This window comes from Toxorhynchites rutilus, chromosome 1, assembly GCF_029784135.1.
Source record: "Toxorhynchites rutilus septentrionalis strain SRP chromosome 1, ASM2978413v1, whole genome shotgun sequence".
NCBI lineage: Eukaryota > Metazoa > Arthropoda > Insecta > Diptera > Culicidae > Toxorhynchites > Toxorhynchites rutilus.
In genome coordinates, this window is record NC_073744.1 from 117,742,658 (window position 1) to 117,762,323 (window position 19,666).

A 19,666-nucleotide genomic window follows, 5' to 3' on the forward strand; every position below is an offset into this window, starting at 1 on the left:
TGTTTGATTGACTCAAATACTTAGCTGGGTCATTGATTATGCTCCAGTCTAAATAGTCGGCTATGGCTTCGGCCGATCTATTTAGTTCAGTGGTAAATCTGCTTTCGTATCTGTTTATAACCGCGGCTCCTGCCGCCAAGTTGAACATGTGCGATATTATCAGTTTTGTCGCTGCAGCTTCTTCCCGCGTACGACGCGGGTCCTGTTTCAAATTCTTCTCCGTATCCCTCATATACATGTAGCACATGGAATACAGTAGGTCGTTGGAATGTCGAGAATTCATCTTTACAAATTTTTCACATCAGTCACAATAATTCGTGTTTATCACACATCTTCCACGCAGTTGCACACCGTGCTTCGCTCACGGGCGAAGTTTACTTATTGATCACACAGTCACGCAGTGTCATGTTATGATTCCCGCGAATGGGAAATTCACGTTGTCAATTTTCAGCCACACAGTGGCGCATTGTAATAACTATGCAGTGGCGCAGCATACTTCCCGCGAGTAGGAAGTTCACTTTGTTAATTTTTAGCCACGCAGTGGCACACCATACTTCCCGCGAATGGGAGATTCATTTTCTTGGTTTCAGCCACTTAATGGCGCAACATCTTCCGTGCGCTGAGACAATGTCACTTCACTTTCCGATTATACAGCCATGCAATGGCATCACTTTTTCGCGCGCGGAGAGAATGTCACTTCACTTATCAGAATCGATTACTTTCGCGAGTCCGTGATCGCTCGAAGTGCGATCACGTCGGGGTCACCAAATGTTGTTCGTTAAAATTAAGATGTTAGTATTGGGCCATAGTGGCCCAACACGGCTTTCGGACTAAGTACTAACTCCTTCACGGTCGGTTTTAGACTGAACTGTATTTCCTTAAATTTTACATTGCTTAGGTCACTTGGGTGTTTCTTGTTTCTCCATGTCAGCACAAAATGTGCGTTTGATTATACAGCGGTCGCATTATTTTGATTATACAGCATTCACACTATCGAGTCGGATCCTCCGCTGCGCCCCTTCCAGTTCGCGCAGTCGTTTCGTGTTTCTCCTCCAATGGTAGTAAATGATGGCGATCACCATCGCCACGATGAATGCCCCGTCTATGGAATATGATGCGACGTCGTGCATCGATATGGTATTCTCGATCTTATCGCTGCCGAACATTATACTTGTTTTTAATTGTCGCGTTTTCTTGGAACTCGTAATGTTCCCTACATTGTGGCGCATTTTATTGCATCGAGGAGGGTCTTAATCGCTGACCCAAGCACTCGAGCGTGTGAAACCACTTCGTTTGGAATTTCGGGTCTCGCTATTATCAGCGGAAATTTGCATTGTCAATTTTTTCATAGGGTCGTCACCCAATCTGATTTCGTGTACTTCCACGATTTAAAATCTGATGGCTGAGCGTTTCGACACACACAGGCATGTTTTCATACACCTGATAAGGTTTAGTACCTGCTCTTATTCAGACGAGTTACTCAACAATTAAAAAAAACCTTTCACGAGAATCGAGAATGAGATGAGGAGATCTCAAACACGCCTTCTACCAGTCATTACTGTTCGAGCAACTTTAAAGTTGAAATGTATTCAAAACGTTTTCATTTGTCTTCATTACATTACATTATTTCTTACATTTTTGATTGCACTTTCTTGGAGGAAGCTATTCTTCAACCTCCAATCCAATTTTCGAATTCAATATTCAATCTGTGATAAATAAAACAATAAATTTCAGTTTTCTGCTTTCTGCTATCATACATAATTTTCTTTATAATTTTCACTTTTTCGTTTATTTTGTTTGTTTGGTATACTCTAAATTGTCAACTTACTCTCACGGAGCACTTTCGCTGGAAGGCAATGGCATCTGAATAGGGGTCCTGGGATACTGATATTTACCCGTCTGTTCCACGATGGGTTCAACATCATTTCCCCCTTCCGTGTAGTTCCTGGATAGATATTGCTGCTTTGTGTCATTGTGAACAAACAATGCTTCAATTTATATTCTAGTGTGTAGGTATTGGTGACTACCATACACTGCAGGAGGCGATCTGGCGTAGTGGTAACATCCGTACCTCTCACGCTCACTCCTGACATTCTTCCAAAAATGGAAGTAAAAGTGACGACCAGCCAAAAATGTTGAAAATCACTATAATATACAGACAAAAAAAAAGACCATACACAGCATGATTTTTATGTGTGTGTGCAAGCGCTGACCGTAAACGAATGTTTTGTGTATTTTTCAAGTGTCAAGGTTCTATAAGACCAGTTACATTTTACGTTGTTTTAGTTGTTTTGATCAATGAATCTGTAAAATGCCAAAGGGAAAAGTGCTCACGGAGAGAGAAGAAAGACAAATCGATGCATTTCACCAATAAAATGTTGGTATCATATAAAATTGCTCGTCGGATTGGACGATCCCATCAAGTAGTGCTCAATTATTTGGCGAATCCTCAAGGAAGAAGGAGAGAGCTCCACGTAAATCGAAGCTCTCCGACCGGGATAAGCGGGAAATAGCTAGAACAGGTTCGACTACCTCAAAATCGCATGTGCAAATAAAACCATATTTCAACTACCCAACTGCTCGGGTGACAATTCGTCAAATTTTGGTAAAAAACCCTCACATAAAGGAGGCTTAAAAAGTTAAACCTCCTCATCTTACACCATCCCACATCGGAAGACGTCTGAGTTTTGCCAAAGCTCACATGAACCGACAGTGGGGCATGGTATGTTGTGACAAAGAAAGTTTCCAAAAGAATACATTTTGCTATATACCATAACGAAAAGTTCTTCAATGTATAGGTTATCTTCACTGACGAAAAATAGTTCAATTTGGATGGTTCTCATGGCTTCAACGGGTACTGGCGTGATTTGCGGGAGAAGGGACAGTATTTTTCAACCAGGAATATTTGTTAACCTGGTTTTACCGTGATGAAAGCTTCCTCTATGTCAAAGAATTTCTTCGTCTGATTGTGTAGTTTTCGTTTTCCCCATATCTTGCTCATGTAGAGAATAATCGCGCATGTTTCAGTCCAACTACAATACCGAATGCTACTGCTTCCGAATAATTCTGCATCGGCAGACTCTTGAGATGTGGATATATTTCCGTAAATACGCCATACTGTAGCGTTTGTTACGGTCGATTCAGCTTCTTAACAGTGCATACTTGACTTATTTCGACACGATTCCTCCAGCGCGGGCTCAACGTTTTAATGTGACATAGGGCGGAGAGGGATGGTTGGTTTGTGTTGTAATCCCAATCGTTACTTAACAAATTTCCGTTTTTATTACTAAATAAATCAACGTGCTCCTGGATGATTGAGCAGCTGACTTCGATTCTGGGACGTAATGAGGTGGGTTTCTTGAGATGAAGATGATAAAGCACGTGTTGTAATGGTCTAAACAGATTTTTTTTTTGAAAAATTTCGTTACGAAATTTTTTTCTGGGAGAACTATTCTAAAATATTATCTTGGTTGATTCCCAACAGAAAATATGAAAAATTGCGCGAATTAAATTATACATACAGCATTGTCGAGTGAGAAACATATTTTTAATAAGTTCCAATTTCAGTTTACTATAGAAATCGATACATGAGGTTTTGACCAATCGTCCAAATTGTCAAATACAGCTAAGAATGTGTTTTCAGATAAATTACACCCCTTTTCTTCTTAGCCCCTCATGTAGGATATGATATTGAGTACGTTGGTAATGTCGAAAACTCACGCATACCAGTTCTCGATATCTAATGGTTTTATCTAGCCAGGTACGCTTTCTCCAATCCAATTGTCCATTCCCCTTTCCCTTCCTTATAAATAAGCAGCACGCGTTGGGATCAGTTCACAACAGAATCCAAACAAACTTTACAAGGGAGTACTCACGGTCATCAGAAATTTAATCTGCATCACCCACGACAGACAAGGATCAAGAATAATATCGCCGAGGCAAGCTAGCTATTTAAACTTAAGTTTTAGAATACGCTGTAAGATGATACACCCAAAGTTGATTTTTAGCTCATGTTTTGTCATCCCGATTTATGACATTAAATGAGACATAACATAACAGAAAATGTCATGACTCACAAATACTGGTAAGCATTTGTATAATATACATGGTAGGGTAAATGATCTTGTTTTGTCCGATTTGGGGTGTTTTTAGGCTACTATCATGGCTATGATCATGGTTTGACCACCATGGTTTGCCCAAAAAATGATCATGGTTTGTCCGGTTTTAGAAATCACCATTCTTGAATGAAAACATTCGAATTCTCAAGTAGATGTTGCATTTATCATTGCTTGAGTTTACTGTCATCATATTGATCTATTCATAATTTAGGCTTTCTCCAGATATTGCCTTTTCTTGGGCATTTTAAAAGTGTTCACTTCAACACACTCAACACAGAGAAACTTTATTTCTGCTATCCGCGAAGGACACAATAAACAAACTGCAGCGCGCCAAGCGGTTGCCATAGAAATCATGTGGACAAAATAATATCATTGAATTGGACATCTCATGATCAGAATTGAGTTCATCTAAATGTGTTAATTTAATGGTTTAGCTAAGTAAATCTGATACAAATGGTGTGCAAGCATGATGTTTACAACATTTGTAAGTGTTATAATCCAGAAAAGGTCTGAATACGTGCGATCTATCGATAATCATCTGATGATCGATTAAAAGTTAGTTCGAATGAGGGGCGCATTGACACAAATAGAAGGTGTATTTTATAATCCTTCAAAACATGCGATTCCGTAAAAATATACTATAAAACTACTGTAACTCATGAAAAAGACAATTTTATTTATATGTTTTGAGACGTTCGAATACCTGATTTCCCACAGGAGCGCTGAATAAGAGCATTCAAATAAGTGGGCAAACCATGATCATGTTTTCGACTGCACAAACCAAAATCATTTACCTTACAGCAATTTCGCATACCTTGCCACATACACGGCCCAGACCGAGATAGATATTGTTCTCCTTCATGCGCTCCTTTTTTACTCTTAGAAAACATTTTCCAACTTCATTTTATAATCAGGTGCAATATTATCACGGATTTGTAAAAAAACTGCTGAAGCATCATTAGCCATGTGGATAGCGTGGTCGTGTATAATAGCTTTTCGTTCCAGCCGGCCTTGGTTCGATCACCATTGACGTCGTATGGACTTTTTTTTGGCACAATCCCAAATGAAATGAGAAAAAAATAGAAAGAGATGTCTGCACGCATACATACAAACCATTTTTAAGCTTTTAAAACAGCTCATTATTTGCGCATTTGACTCTCCAGCACACTAAATGGCATCATTTCTGCCAAAGATGAAATGTTTTCTGCCAACGCTAGTTTGGGTGTAGCTTTGTATCGTATTCAGTAACCGATCGATTAATATTTCTATAGGGAAGGTTTCTTCAAAAAAAAAAGTACATTTATGAGCACCGATACAAAAAAACCAGAGAATGTCAGTTCATATAACGGTTTTTCTAGGACCACCATTCGCACTTTTAATGAGTTAAATTTAAGGATTTGGGAACAGTTAGAAAAACTCAATTCAAAACCAATTGTCTTCAAAGTCTTACGTCAAGTTTCCGTCCGTGCCTCTAAGCTCAGACTCTTCCACTTTTTGTAGGCCCAAGATTTAGTGCGGTTTTGTTGGATTGAATTCAACAAAGGTGTTACTGGATCTGGTAGTGTCACATCGGAAGCGGTGTTCACTAAATCGGAAATAAACCCTTTGAACATGACAGGAGCAGTGCGCACAGGTCTTCTTAATTGTTTCTTCTACTGGATTTGATTTCGGAGCTTTCTCTATGTCATGCGGGCTTTTTGTACGCACAAACAGCTTCGATTTGATGCGGTCCTATTGGATTCTGTTCATCGAAGGAATAGAACCTTTTTTATCCCATCACTTTATTTTATAAGGCTCATTTAGCAACTCAACTGTAACAGAGCCGAATTTCTTCGTGTACATTTCTATCTTGAGATAATTTTTGTTTTTGCATTTAGGTGTAAGAGTATTCCTATTCTATCGATACACATGTCGCCTTTTTCGATGTAAGAATATTCCTATTGTTCGAAGTTTCACAGTTCGACTGTTCACAGCGGGACTGTTGATATGTGGCTTCCATTGTTGTGTTATTAATAGTGCCAATTACCGATGCAGCAGACCGTAATGTGAGCGGTAAGGGACTGGGATTACCGTCACATAATGATTGTTGCGTGGACGTAGTAGCTGGAATAACACACAAAGAAGGTCAGTTGAGGGCCCTAAGTTATAAGCTCATGATCGTTCGCTTAGTAGCGGACACGCAACCAATTAGGCTACGAAGACCCCCTATTGCAGGTGTTCTTGATATGGTACTTCCACATTGGAAGTCGTGTTCACTATGTCGTACATAAACCATCTGGCCAATGCCAAGTCGATGTTCGAACATGCTCTCTTGTAGGTAGACCACTGCATCTTCCATATATCTGGCAGCTTCTCAACCAGCTGATATAACTTTCATTTTTCACAAAAAAATTTGAAAAAAATATTCCGTTACAGTTTTGATGAATTTTCGTACTTTTCTTAGAAAATCCATCTCTGTTGGTCAACCTCAGCGACCATTCCATTCTACGATTCCTTCAAGTCAGCATCAGTCTGAGTCTCTTTGGCATTTTTCGACTGGCGGCAATTGGCAGAATTCGGAGCCACTGGAGCACCTCTCGACTATAGTGGCATTTTCTACTGGATTTAGCATGAGAAATCTGGCCAAAACTTCGCCGGACCTTTGTGAGCCTTAATACACGGAACGAGACGGTTCTGCAGGCACTCTTTCTTCGAGCCCATTATCTTGTTTTATGACGAGAACCTTTGTTTTCTGTCCACAGCTGCAAATTCCTTGCCAACGAACTTAAATTTGCTGGGGACATCTCATCTGACAGTGATCTTATAGAATTTCAGGCCTTTAAGCTTTCCAAAATCCATCTTCACATAGGGTCTTTCAGATTAAACGCTCACACAAAAAATCGAATAGCTCCTTATAAAAACTTTTTTTCGCTCCGTCAATGGTAACACTGCATTCCCCACTTCGGGACGATAATATTCGACTACTCGTTCAGTCTGATCGGATGGTTTTTAGTGTCAAGATGTACAATTTATAAGAACGTGTATTTTTAGTGACATCGTACTACTCGAGCAACCGAAGCCTTAATGAATTTTTTTCCTCTTATGGTAAGAATTTCAACATTTCTCGTCGTCGATTACTTCCTCTGGGGGTGAAGGACCGTTGCTATGTTAATAAGCCACAAAATTTGGAGGAACTTAAAGAAGAAATAACTCGGATTTTCAACAGCATCGAAGTCGTAATGTTAGTTGTTCATGAAGAATTTGGTTCACCATTTAAAACGCGTTATCGAAAAAAGGGGTGGTCACATCGAAAATGTCCTAAAATAAGCTTTATTTTTGTTTTTTTAATAATAAAAATTGGTTCATTTTTGAAGAAGTTATTAAATCTTGTTGCGTGAGCGTTTAATCTGAAAGACCCTGTACAACTTTCGAGCGCGTCTTCTGGACACCAAATTTTGCAGATTCAGCGCCCTGTTTGGTTGCTTTCAGGCATAGAAATTACGATAATCTTCTTGCTTACGAATTCTCCGGTTGATACTTTGGTTAGAGTTGTGTTTTTTGGTGATATCGTAGTTCTAGAGTCCCGGGTTTGCGTTAATTGTTCTCAAAACCTCCAACCTCAGCTTCCGATGATAAGTTCGACTACGAAGCGTTCTCTGATCCATCCGAACAACAGTTGTACGGTCACGGAAACTTTTCAATAGTCGATTTAGCCACTTCCAGCGATTTCACGATTTTAGTTTCTGGCCACGCCTAATTTTTAATGTGGGTGAGTATCAGATCCTTACGCGCCACACCTATCCATTTATCCATACTTCAAAGCCGCATATCATACAATCAACCAACGATAGCTATTGGGGACTATGGACGAATACGGCTTTCCACGAAAGCTGACAAGACTGATTCCGGGAACGATGAACGGTGTGCGGATCTCGGGCGATCTGTCGAAATCGTTTGAGACTAACATCTCACCAATTTTATTCTTAAAGCATTCGAATCAGTCTGAATGAAAGTTATCTTGGCATTCATATGTAGCGTAAAGTACTGCTTTGTCATGTTTCATCTAAAGCGAAAAGATGCAAAAATCTGTATCATCGTCTAGCTTTACAATATATAAATAATACTGTTTATCTTTTTCCTACTGAAACATAGTAAATGCGAATTTTTACGTGGATACCATCAACATCGTCAAACTGATAATAACTATGCCAATCGATGGTACTAAAGCTAAGATTGTACTTCAAAATTGAATTTACAATTTTAATATAGATTTCGATACAGATTTTTTGGGACCAAAAATACAGATTTTTTTATGACAACCCTAGATGCATAGTCTGCGGAAGTCATGCCTGCTATGGGCTTCACAAATCCCTAGGACCCAATAAACTCCGACCCCGTATGAGCTGTACCATGTGCAAATCCTTGATCCATCCGGCTGTTCTCTGTGCTCGAAGCTCGAGTCTGCAGGACTTGGGAATAATTGGTGCAACCCGGGGTTGGAGAACTGCTGCTATGGACCCTGTTTGTTTGCGAAACAATCTTGTTCATAAGATCCAATCTCTTCACGGATTGTACTATCATTGTACATTAATACATAAACGTTCTCGAAAGAATTCCCCGTTCTGCAAACAAGCAAGAATGAAAGGACATGTTCACGGAAAAGTTCGATCAATTGATTATGGTATGGAGAAAGGCTGAAACAATGGTCGTCTTCTTCTTCTTCAATGGCACTAACGTTCCTAGAGGAACTTCCCCATCTCAACGTAGTACTACTTGCGTCATTTTTTTAAAATTAGTAATTAGTTGAGATTTCTATGCCGAATTACACGTCTTCAATGCATTCGGAGTGGCAAACTCTAGAATACGCGTGACTACAAGTACAAGTCGGAAGAAATTTGTTTGACGAAAATTTCCCCCGACCAGAATGGGAATCGAATCCGAACCCCCGGCATGTTAGGTGTGACGCAAACCATTCGGCCACGGGAGCACGAACAATGGTCTTACAATGAGCATAAAACCCAGTAATGAATTTCCAATACCGTGGAGAACAAAACGCATAATTTAACCCTAACAAGTTTTTCGAGTTCAATTTTCATCATCTTATATTCTTATAAATTCAATAAATTCAATTATATTCTTATAAAATCAATTATGGATTTTACAGTCTTCTTCATATTTTATTCACCCGCCATCCTCGAAGGAAATCTTTCCCTTCAAAGCATTTCCAATAGCATGATGATACAAGATAACAGACCATTATTTCCCATCAATTACGAAAGCTCACAAAAGATTATCAACTTTTGGCAGGGGATTAGAAAAATTAATCAGTCTAAATCCACTAAATTGAGCCACCAATTTAATATTAATCAAACTCTGCTGCTAGTGGGAGTAATTGCTAAATCTTTCGTTTGACCGTCTCCGATCTTCGCCAATCCGAATAACTGATTAAAAACGGTAATGTGAGTTCTTAAATTTCAATTCCAAACGGAACACTATCCACTGTTTGCACCCTGTTGCAATGAATTTTAGATTAGGTTTGATTTTCGTCTCTTCTTGTGCTTGTGCACAATTGCATTAATTGTTTCCGTTAGAAAGTGCGCAAAAATTTAATTACACGGCATTTACAGTAGGTAATGGATAGATGGCTGAACTCGAATCAATTTGCATTTTCGCAGACAAAAGTGAAAAAACAGAGCAGATGCAGCATCGCGATTTTTTTCATCCCCGTGTCCCAAACGATGCTGGCAGCAAAATGGTTGATTATTACTGAGCCGCTTAACGCGCGCGGCCCCCGACTTTAACCATCCCAAAGGCACAGGGATTTGGATGTGTGGCCAGCACACACAAAACAAAGCAATAAAAGTAAATTGCTCGCACATGAGTTTCATGGCTCAATGATAATTAATTTTCATTTATGCCTCAGCTCTTTGTGCTTTTTGTATGCAGCCGTGAGCCGGTTGAAGTCAGAGCTGTAATATGGGTGCCATCGTGTGAAGTTCACATAGTGGATGTCGGTCAAGAATGATGTTGTGTACAGCAAAAATATTTAAGTTGTGTGCAAATTTATTATATTTTCACGAGTTAGAATGTATAAACCTAAGTATAGCAATTTAGTGTAACTTGCTACTTTAAGGTTTGAGCTCAATGTTTTCGATACATTGGATCCCAGATTTCTCCAAAGCTAGTATCAGAATCCTCTTTCGTATTTTACCCTTTGGCCACTCGCTCTGGCTCGATGGAAACCGTCAGGCATTGGGAATGGCTAGTTGGAAGGGCTAGCCGTTGAACATATGGATCGGTGATATGAAAAAGTGGCGAGATTCCAGTGATTATGAGGGTTGGGAATGAAACGAATACAAAAAAGGGAAAAATCGACGGAACGTTCAGCTGTGTGGTAATAATCTGTTTGATGTTTTAATTATTGCTGCAGTCATTGCTTAAAGAGTAGTTCGTTTTGGGAGCTTCACATATTTGCAGAACTACAGCTCTTCCGATATTGGAAAATCCGAAATCCTTGTAAATGAAGAATTAATAAATATGTTTAGAAATTAAAAAAAGTTAGTTTCATATTCTATAAGTCGAGTATATACAATGTCTGTTCAATAAATATTGCGACCTTTGAATTTTCGAGGGTTACGTATGTACATTTGATTTTTTTTCAGAAATTAACAGAAAATTCAAAATGGTCGAAATTGCATGAGTGAGAGAAATGAGTAGCAACATAACGCCACAAAAAACGAATACCGAATATAAGTAACCCATAGAAATTGTAAATTCGCGATACTTTCTGAACAGACCTCGTTCTAGCAAGTCAGATACCGAGACAATACAAACAAGCTGCGGGCCATCTAGAGGCGAATGAATTTTCAAGTTATAGTTAGAGTTTAGCATTGGTTTTCCACAAGGGCCTTTTTCAGGGCTAGAGGCAAATGAACCGCAAATGGTTGAATCCTCTATAAATGCAAAATATCCAAAAGAACTTTCAACCACCAATTCAAATAAAGCATATGCGACACCCAGCGACGAGCACTTGCACTAATGTGAAAACATATCACACCAAGTTCGACGCAGCAGAAGTGAACAGTTCTAGCAAGACGCACTGATTCCTTCGAAAAGCCGAAAAAGTTCCGTCAAAAGGACCAGTTGTTCCGTCAAAGCACCAGTTGTATATCTTGACGGTTTTTGGAGGAAAACTAGCTTGACCCCAGTAAGTATTTATCATGTTGACAATAAACCTATAAGATTTTAATTCATGAATTTTAATCAATCGAAACATGGGCCGCTCCTTTTACTGCACAGATCCGCAACGGAGTGTTACCCGTAAAATGACATAACAAGGTCGACGAAAGATTGCAACATTTTTGGGACGATCGGAATCGTTTGTTTCCAGTGCACTTCTTTATCGAAAAAAAACAGGAATCGACTGGACGCACCCGTAAAACGACAGCCAAGAATGATTCTGAAATCAAACGAGTTTCTAACAAAGATCCGTTCAAGCCTACGAAGAAAATCATAAACGAGCTGAACTTGTCTGTGAGTTCCTGAACAATCCAGAGACGGGTTGTGGAGCATGGACTCGGTGGTAAAAACCCCATGGGAAGGTTCCTATCCTCACACCGAAACATCTTCCAGCGAGGTTAAAGTTTGCCAAGGACCATTTCGATTGGATAGGCCCACAAAACAGCAAGAAATGGAGAAATGTGCTATGATCTGACGAAACTAAGGTCAACTTGATCGGTTTTGATGGTAAAAGTTAGGTACATCGTCCGAATGGCTGCGCCTTCAAACCACAGTACACAACAAAAACGTTCAAACACGGATGAGACAACATCATGGTCTGGCGGTGATTTTCCTGGTACGGAATTGGTCCCTTGTACTGTATCGATAGGATAATGGCCCAGTATATTTACCCTCAGATATTGGAAGACGTTATGGTACTGCACGCGTAGAAGCCAACGAAGCCAACGACCCCAAACACATCGCCCGAACTGTGAAGAACAAATTTTCCAATCACATGGTCGACGGCATGGAATCCAGCCCGGTCACCGCACTTAAATCCCATCAAGAATCTGTGGCAAATCGTAATATCGATTTATAGGGATAAATCCAAAAACAAACAGGAGTAAAGGGTGTTTCACATCAAATTTCATCATGGAAAAAACTATGGATGGGTTATACCTATGATATAACCGCAAGGTTGACGCAGGACTGCCGTTGGCTTAGTAACCATTTGTGATTTTTCAGTTAGCAATAATCGCACCTCGAATGTTCCTCATTGGGTGCGATATCGCTATCCCAATATTCAGCTATCTTTTGTATGTTTTAATTAAATTATTGATTAAACTAGTGAATGAATGCAACAATTCACGAATTTAATTGCAAACAAATCCCAATTTAGGTCAATTGAAGCATTATGGTAGTGGTTATCGCAGCGAATAGTTATCGATATTTTACCTAATCATCAAACGGTATGCGTAGAAGTTCAGTGAGCTGGCGACATGAAGAGATATGCAGTTTTGAATAACCGAGCCAAATCGTTGCTTTGTACCCGCTTTTGTAGACCGTGTTAGCGGAACAAATTCCGGAGTGTAAAAATGCATAGGGATATAAAAATACTGCCGAGATCTGCAATGCCGATTTTATCAACTTATTGGTTTCAAGATCTGTGTTGGGAAAACACATTCCGGTTTGCAAAAATGAAAGCGAGTACAAAGGTACTCGCAGCTTGCATCTTATTTGCAATGCCAATTTCCCCACGCTCCATCTTATTTGCAATGCCAATTTCCCCACGCTCCATCGTTTTGAAAAAAAACCCTGGCTCCATGGTTTTGAAGTCTGTGTTAGGGAAACATTCCGATTCGCAAAAGCGCAAACGAGTGCAAAAGTACCCGCTGTTTGTATCTGTTTTGCAATGCTGGTTTCTCTTTGCTCCATGGTTTTTAAGTCTGTGCTAGAGAAACATTCCGATTGCATCCAATTTGCAATACAAGTTTTTCCTGGCTCCATGGTTTAGAAGTCTGTGTTAGGGAAACATCCATTAATTCCAGCGATGGTACCTCAATCGTTGCGCAATCAAAACTGAGTGGATTTCCGAGCGATACTCGCTTTTATACCGTTTGGTGTGATTCCAATAGCCTGTTTTGAAAGCAATTTTAAAGCTATTCAAACAAGTTGTCGGATCAAAAAGTAACAAGTATAGAATGCGCAGACATTTTATCTTTCGAAAGAAGTTTTTATCATACCATTTCGTTCAGTTGTTTAGGAGCTATTAACGCTCAAAATCTCGTTCTCCGGTGTAACGGTTTCGTTTTCGAAACTTTGAACTTACACCCCAGTATAGAAATGAAAGACGTAGTCCTGCGTAAAAACGCTGTAGACAATTACTTAGTTGACCGATCCTTTTCAAACTTTCAGACAATAAAATATAATCTATAAATAAACTTTTAGCATATTATTTCATTCAATTTTCAATATCATATCCGTATGCTCGCACCTTACGCAGGTTGCAACCTCCTTGGGATGCTTCCGTAGTGCATGCTTCATAATAGCCTAGTATTTTTCGATGGGACTTAGTTCCGGTGAGTGGGGGGCACATGTCCTCGGGTACGAAAGTAACCCGGTTGGCTTCGTACCGCTCCAGGACGTCCTTTGAATAGTGACACGAAGCTAGACCCGGCCAGAAGATCGAAGGGCCCTCGTGTTGCTTCAACAGAGAAAGCAGACGCTTCGGTAGACACTCTGTGAAGTAGATCTGCCCGTTTACAGTCCCGGTAGTCACGAAGGGCGCACTCCGTTTGCCACAAGAGCAGATTGCTTTCCCAATCATGTATTTCTTGGCAAACTTTGAAAGTTTCGTAAGCATTTGGGTGTACAGTTCCGGGCTCGTGACTTTCCTGCCGTATTTTGCGTTCATCACGATTTAGAGCCTTCAGTCCTTGCCTCTCTGAACGAAATATGGACATATTCATCTTCTTGGTTACATTCCTGACCGAAGCATTAGGATTCTGCCTAAACGCATTCATGACTGGCTTGTGATCCTGATCCTGATCCCCAAGGAGTCGATATCGTCCACTCTGAGAACCCTTGGTCTAGAATAATAGACACTTACTCTCAACGAGGACTCAAATCTCGTGTATTGTTCTCACGAGAACAGGAATGAATCATGTATCAACCGCCTTTAGTTGCTTCTACAAAGCCACCTACCGATCCTTTTCAGGACTACTAACCCGTTCAAAAGACTTGAGTTTTATGTATTTCCATTTATAAATTATAATACTCAGCATCTTACACACAAACAAGAAGAACGTTTCCGCAAATTTTCAAAGTATTTATTGATTCATTCATAGAGAATTGATTCAGATGCAACTTCAAACAAATAATTACTAAGTGAACGGTAGCCTTACGTCCACCTCATGGTTTTATTACAGATATAACCCACCCTCTAGTATTTTAATTATTAATGAGTCCTGCTTGTGAGTCCTCTTCGAGCATCGTCCATGCTTCGTGCTTATAGAGTACAACCGGTCGAATTAGGGATTTGTACATGGTTCATTTCGTACGGGGTCGGAGTTTATTGGACCTTGAGGATTTTCGGAGTCCATAGTAGGCGCGACTTCCGTTCATCGTGCCTCTCCGAACTTCACGGCTGTTGTAGTTGTCAGTAGTTATCAAAGAGCCAAGGAAGACAATTTCCTCTACCACCTCGAGTTCGTCGCCGTCACCGACACTACTACCAAGAAGAATTGTGTTGCGATCAGTCCCTCCTGCTAGAATATATTTAGTATTAAATGCATGGTTTTTTCGATTATGTCCAAGTCGTCGGCGAATCAGATAAGTTGACTAGACGTGTTGAAAATCGTGTCCCGCATATTGAAGCCCGCTCTTCGCAAAACACCTTCCAGTGCCACGTTGAAGAGCAGACAGAAGAGTCAATCGCCTTGTCGAAGTCCCCTTTGAGATTCAAACGCTTCCGACAGATCGCCTGAGATCCGCTCACTGCACCGCACACCGTTCATCGTTGCCTGAATCAGTCTTGTCAGCTTTGGGGAAAAGCCGTGTTCATTCATGATGCTTCATAACTGTCGTCGATCGATTGTATTATATGCGGCCTTGAGTCGACGAAGATGTGATGCGTAGGGACTTGATACTCGCGGCATTTTTGGATGATCTGCCGCACGAATATATTATCGAAAATGAGCGGATGATACAGATACTTGAACAGAATGAGAGTATTCACTTTTGTTGCCCCAAGTGAATAAACAAAGTGAGGAACCAATTCTGTTGATATCCGAGCATATCCGAGCTGAACCTAACATCAGACAGCACGTTCAATGATTCACGTGAATAACTGCTGCAAAGACGAGTGCAGAGCAATGAATGATAAAAAAGCAATTTAAAACGTCATCATGGTCCAGAGCGAAATTGGTGAGCGGCGAATGAAAGAAGAAATAAAACGAGAAAAGTTTTATTTATTACTGTATCGTTGTTGCTAGCAACACGCAAATTGTACCGCAAGTGTGATACTGTTGTCGATGGTTCTATTGCCTGACACGCGAAAATTAATTTTGTTTGCGGGATACAAACGCGAGTAAAATTTGTTTTGTTGTGATTTCTAGGTAACAGCACTAATGGAGTTGTGGAAAGGGAAGGGAGACGAGCCAAAAAGTAAGTAAAGTGGGAGAACGCAAGAGATAGCAGCGTTGAAAATAAAAATAAAAATAAGCCTTCCCATCCTGTATCTAGCTAGCTGTTCGTTCACCTAGTGTTGCACTTGCTGATAACTATGGCTCTGGTTCAGTTGTGGTAACAGAGTATGAATCATTCGCCTCGCGAATGAGAAGCGAAAAAGAGTGTAAATTTGCAGCTTTGGAAGCGATCATGACGTTTTAGTTCGCATGCTTCTATTTCATGAGCACGAGAGAACGCAGAGTTCTCTCGTTCTCGTTTGATTTATGATTCGTAGCATGTGATAAGAAACGCATGCCACGGAGGAGTTGACCTCTGTCAGACATACGAGACATACGAGAGTGAGTTATTCAGCAAAACGTTCAATCGGCAAAAACTGATAACAATCATATTACAACGGTTCTCAAGGTATCTATTACTACTATTATACAATATGAAGTTAGTTACAAATTGCACAGTTTTACGATACCCTTATTGAAAGTGGCAAAGTAGTTCATGCCTATTTAAGAATTCGTTTGTCTGGTTTTAGAAAATATTTAGTATTTTTTTAAAAAGGACATTATGCTGATTTGTTTGTGCTCTAATTCATTCACAGTGTTCATATCCAATCGGAACGACACGAACAACTTTCCACATGCTTCAGAAAGTTGATGTAATGATACAAAAATTCAAAAAGGTCAGTAAAAAACGACGTTGTTACTGAGAGAGACATTTTCAGTGGGATATCATCATTTCCTACCGGGTTACATGAAGCAGCAGAAGTCTTTAACCCTCCTGTACTAGCGTGCCAAATCATAATCGGTGTCACAGACCGAAAATTGAACTTCTCTGTAATGTTGCCATTGTGTATTTCTCAGGCTTTATTAGCATTTATTTGAAAAAGAGGGTATGATTGAATGAAAACACTCCAAAAAATATGTTTTCTTCGTCTTTGTTATGTTGTAATAGTCATCTAATTCAGCCTCCTCAAAATAGAGTAATTTTTGATACTCCAATACAAATAACGAAATTTGAATTTTTCACTGTTATTAATTAAAAATGCTACTGTGAGCGAAGTCAACATCTTGATAAGCCAACTTCACCCTTAAAAAAGCAAGGGCTATGACAACTTTCCAGCAGACTTGATGAAAACAAACATGGACCGGTTCTCTGAGATTTTCTCAAAATTTTCAATAAAATAATCACAACTGGTATTTATCCCAATGCTATGAAAATCGCCAAGGTTTTACCAGTGTTTAACTCTGGAGATGCGAGCGACCCTTCGAACTACCGACCAATTTCATCGTTGTCTGTCATTAATAAAATCTTGGAAAAACTTCTAACCAACCGTCTGGTTAACTTTATAAATGCCAACAATGTTATGTACAAGTATCAGTACGGTTTCCGGGAAGGTTGTGGAACAATGACTGCTATTACCGAACTAGCTGATCAACTAATCAACGAAATTGACCAGAAAAAGATCGTGGGAGGATTATTAATCGATCTAAAAAAAGCTTTTGATACACTTGACCATGAAATTCTTTTGAAAAAACTCCATCGTTATGGCGTAAGGGGAATTGCCAATAATCTAATAAAAACTATCTATCAGATCGTAAACAATTTGTTTCAATAAACGGTGTTCGCAGTGGCTTACGACAGATTAGTATAGGAGTTCCACAAGGAAGTAATATAGGTCCTCTACTTTTCCTGATTTTCATCAATGACTTTGGTAATCTGAAGCTCCATGGAATATCAAGACTTTTTGCAGATGATTCAGCTTTATTTTACCCTCGTTTTAATATCCAATCAGTCCTCGCAGACATAGAATCAGATTTGGCGATTCTCCTGGAATACTTCAGCGGCAATCATCTTACCTTGAACCTAACTAAAACGAAATACATGATTTTTCACTCGCCACGCAAAAAAATGTCTCAACACCCCGATCCGCGTGTCAGGAACCTATCTATTGAAAAAGTTACAACTTTCAAATACTTAGGGCTACATTTAGATTCCTGTCTTTCATGGAATTCTCATATAGAGCATGTATCGAAAAAAGTTTCGACTCTATGTGGCCTAATGAAAAGAGTGCGTTGTTTTGTACCGAAAGAAGCATTGTTGCAATTTTATTATGCGTGTATCCATTCCATCCTTCAATATTTAATAATTGTCTGGGGTCATGCAAAAATCTAAACTTAAAAAAGTACAAACGCTGCAGAATAGGTGTGTAAAAGTAATCTTCAATCTTCCTGTATTATATCCGACAATTGCACTCTATACATGTTTACATCACCGAATTATATCAGTTATAGGTTTGTGCGACACTCAAACAATCGCATTTATTCATAACAGCTTACACAATCCTAGATTTCATCACAACATAAGTTTTTCGACTCGGGTTACCCTCACAAATATGAGAAATGGCAATGAATTATTGAGAACCAGAGCATACACAAACTTGGGTCTTAGACGTATCATGAGTTATGGTCCATTAAAGTATAATGCACTTCCTAATGACTTGAAAGCCGTCACAATTATTAGAGTTTTCAAATGCAAGCTGAAACACTATATGATCAGGAATGTGAATGAATATATTCTTTAATTGTGCCAACCGCCTAACAATTTATACAATTTTTCTTGCTTTTATAACAATTTCCTGTCTTCTTTTATTGCAGTTTAGTTCAGTGTAGTCGTTTGAAGCAAAAATGCTTTTACTTTTAAATCTTTTAATCTTTCCATTTTTATATTATTTTTCCTGTAGTGAATCCCTTCAAAGGAACTAAGTTCCACTGGGAATTCACTGTTGCTTACAATTAGATTCTCCATGCTTTCTCAGATTCAGAACATAACATAACTGCATGCTCGAAACAAACATATTTTTTACATTTAATTCAGTTGTTGCGTGTTTTCGGGTCTTTTGTCGAAGAGAAGAATGTATAACGACCTTCTAGACAATTACCAGATGATAAAGGTCCTGGAATATAAAGTTTGCATATTTCTAATATTCTTTGTCTCTGTTTTCTTGGTAATCTAAGAATTAATTCCTTTTTTTAGATGGGGCATAAAAATGCGATATAAAAGGATCTAGGAACTTCCTTTTCTTTTTCTTGTTTTCTTGTCGATATTGTCCATTATAAGAAAATATCCCCGAAACTGTAACTGTTAAAAATTGCCATAAGCTACCGATTAGTTTATAGTTCACTGTTTACAATTCTTTCACAAGTGTGTATATGTTTGACCATTATATTTAACGAATAACTATACGAAAGTCAAACATTGATATTTTGTATCTAACGACGAATATATCGACGAATAGTTAATATATGGATCCGTTCAATCCAGTTACAAAAGGGACTGAAATCAAATAAGAATAGTCCGGTAATGATCTTATGCATTATATTCAATAAATATTCCACGCCACTAACATTAATTTATATATTTCGTTCAACAATATTCTAGAATATGAAAAAGGCACTTGTCCAAAAAAGTTACTCCTATACTCACGTCGGTGTGTCAGACCGAAAGTGTTAAAAAAGTGGCACACATCCCCTTTGTACCAACACATGTGATACGCTAAACGATGACGAACGGCGAATAACGAAGCTAGAGAGAATCGCAAAGTCGTAGTGTTGATATTTTCTGAGAAATGAACAAACTATTGATTTCTCGGTCTGACAGACCAATGCGCGAGTATAGGAGTGTTAAGAACCTCATCTTCGGTATTACCTCGGGAAGAAAAATAGGTAATAAAACCACTGTCTAATGGAAACTCGATAAAAGTACGAGGAATAAAATTAAAACCCAAAACGTTATTTAAGCTCCTTGCTTATACGTCAAATTGGACAACCTCATTGAATTTCCCCCCAGTTAGCCAATGCAGCCATATGCCGGAAATCGCTTTCAAATAA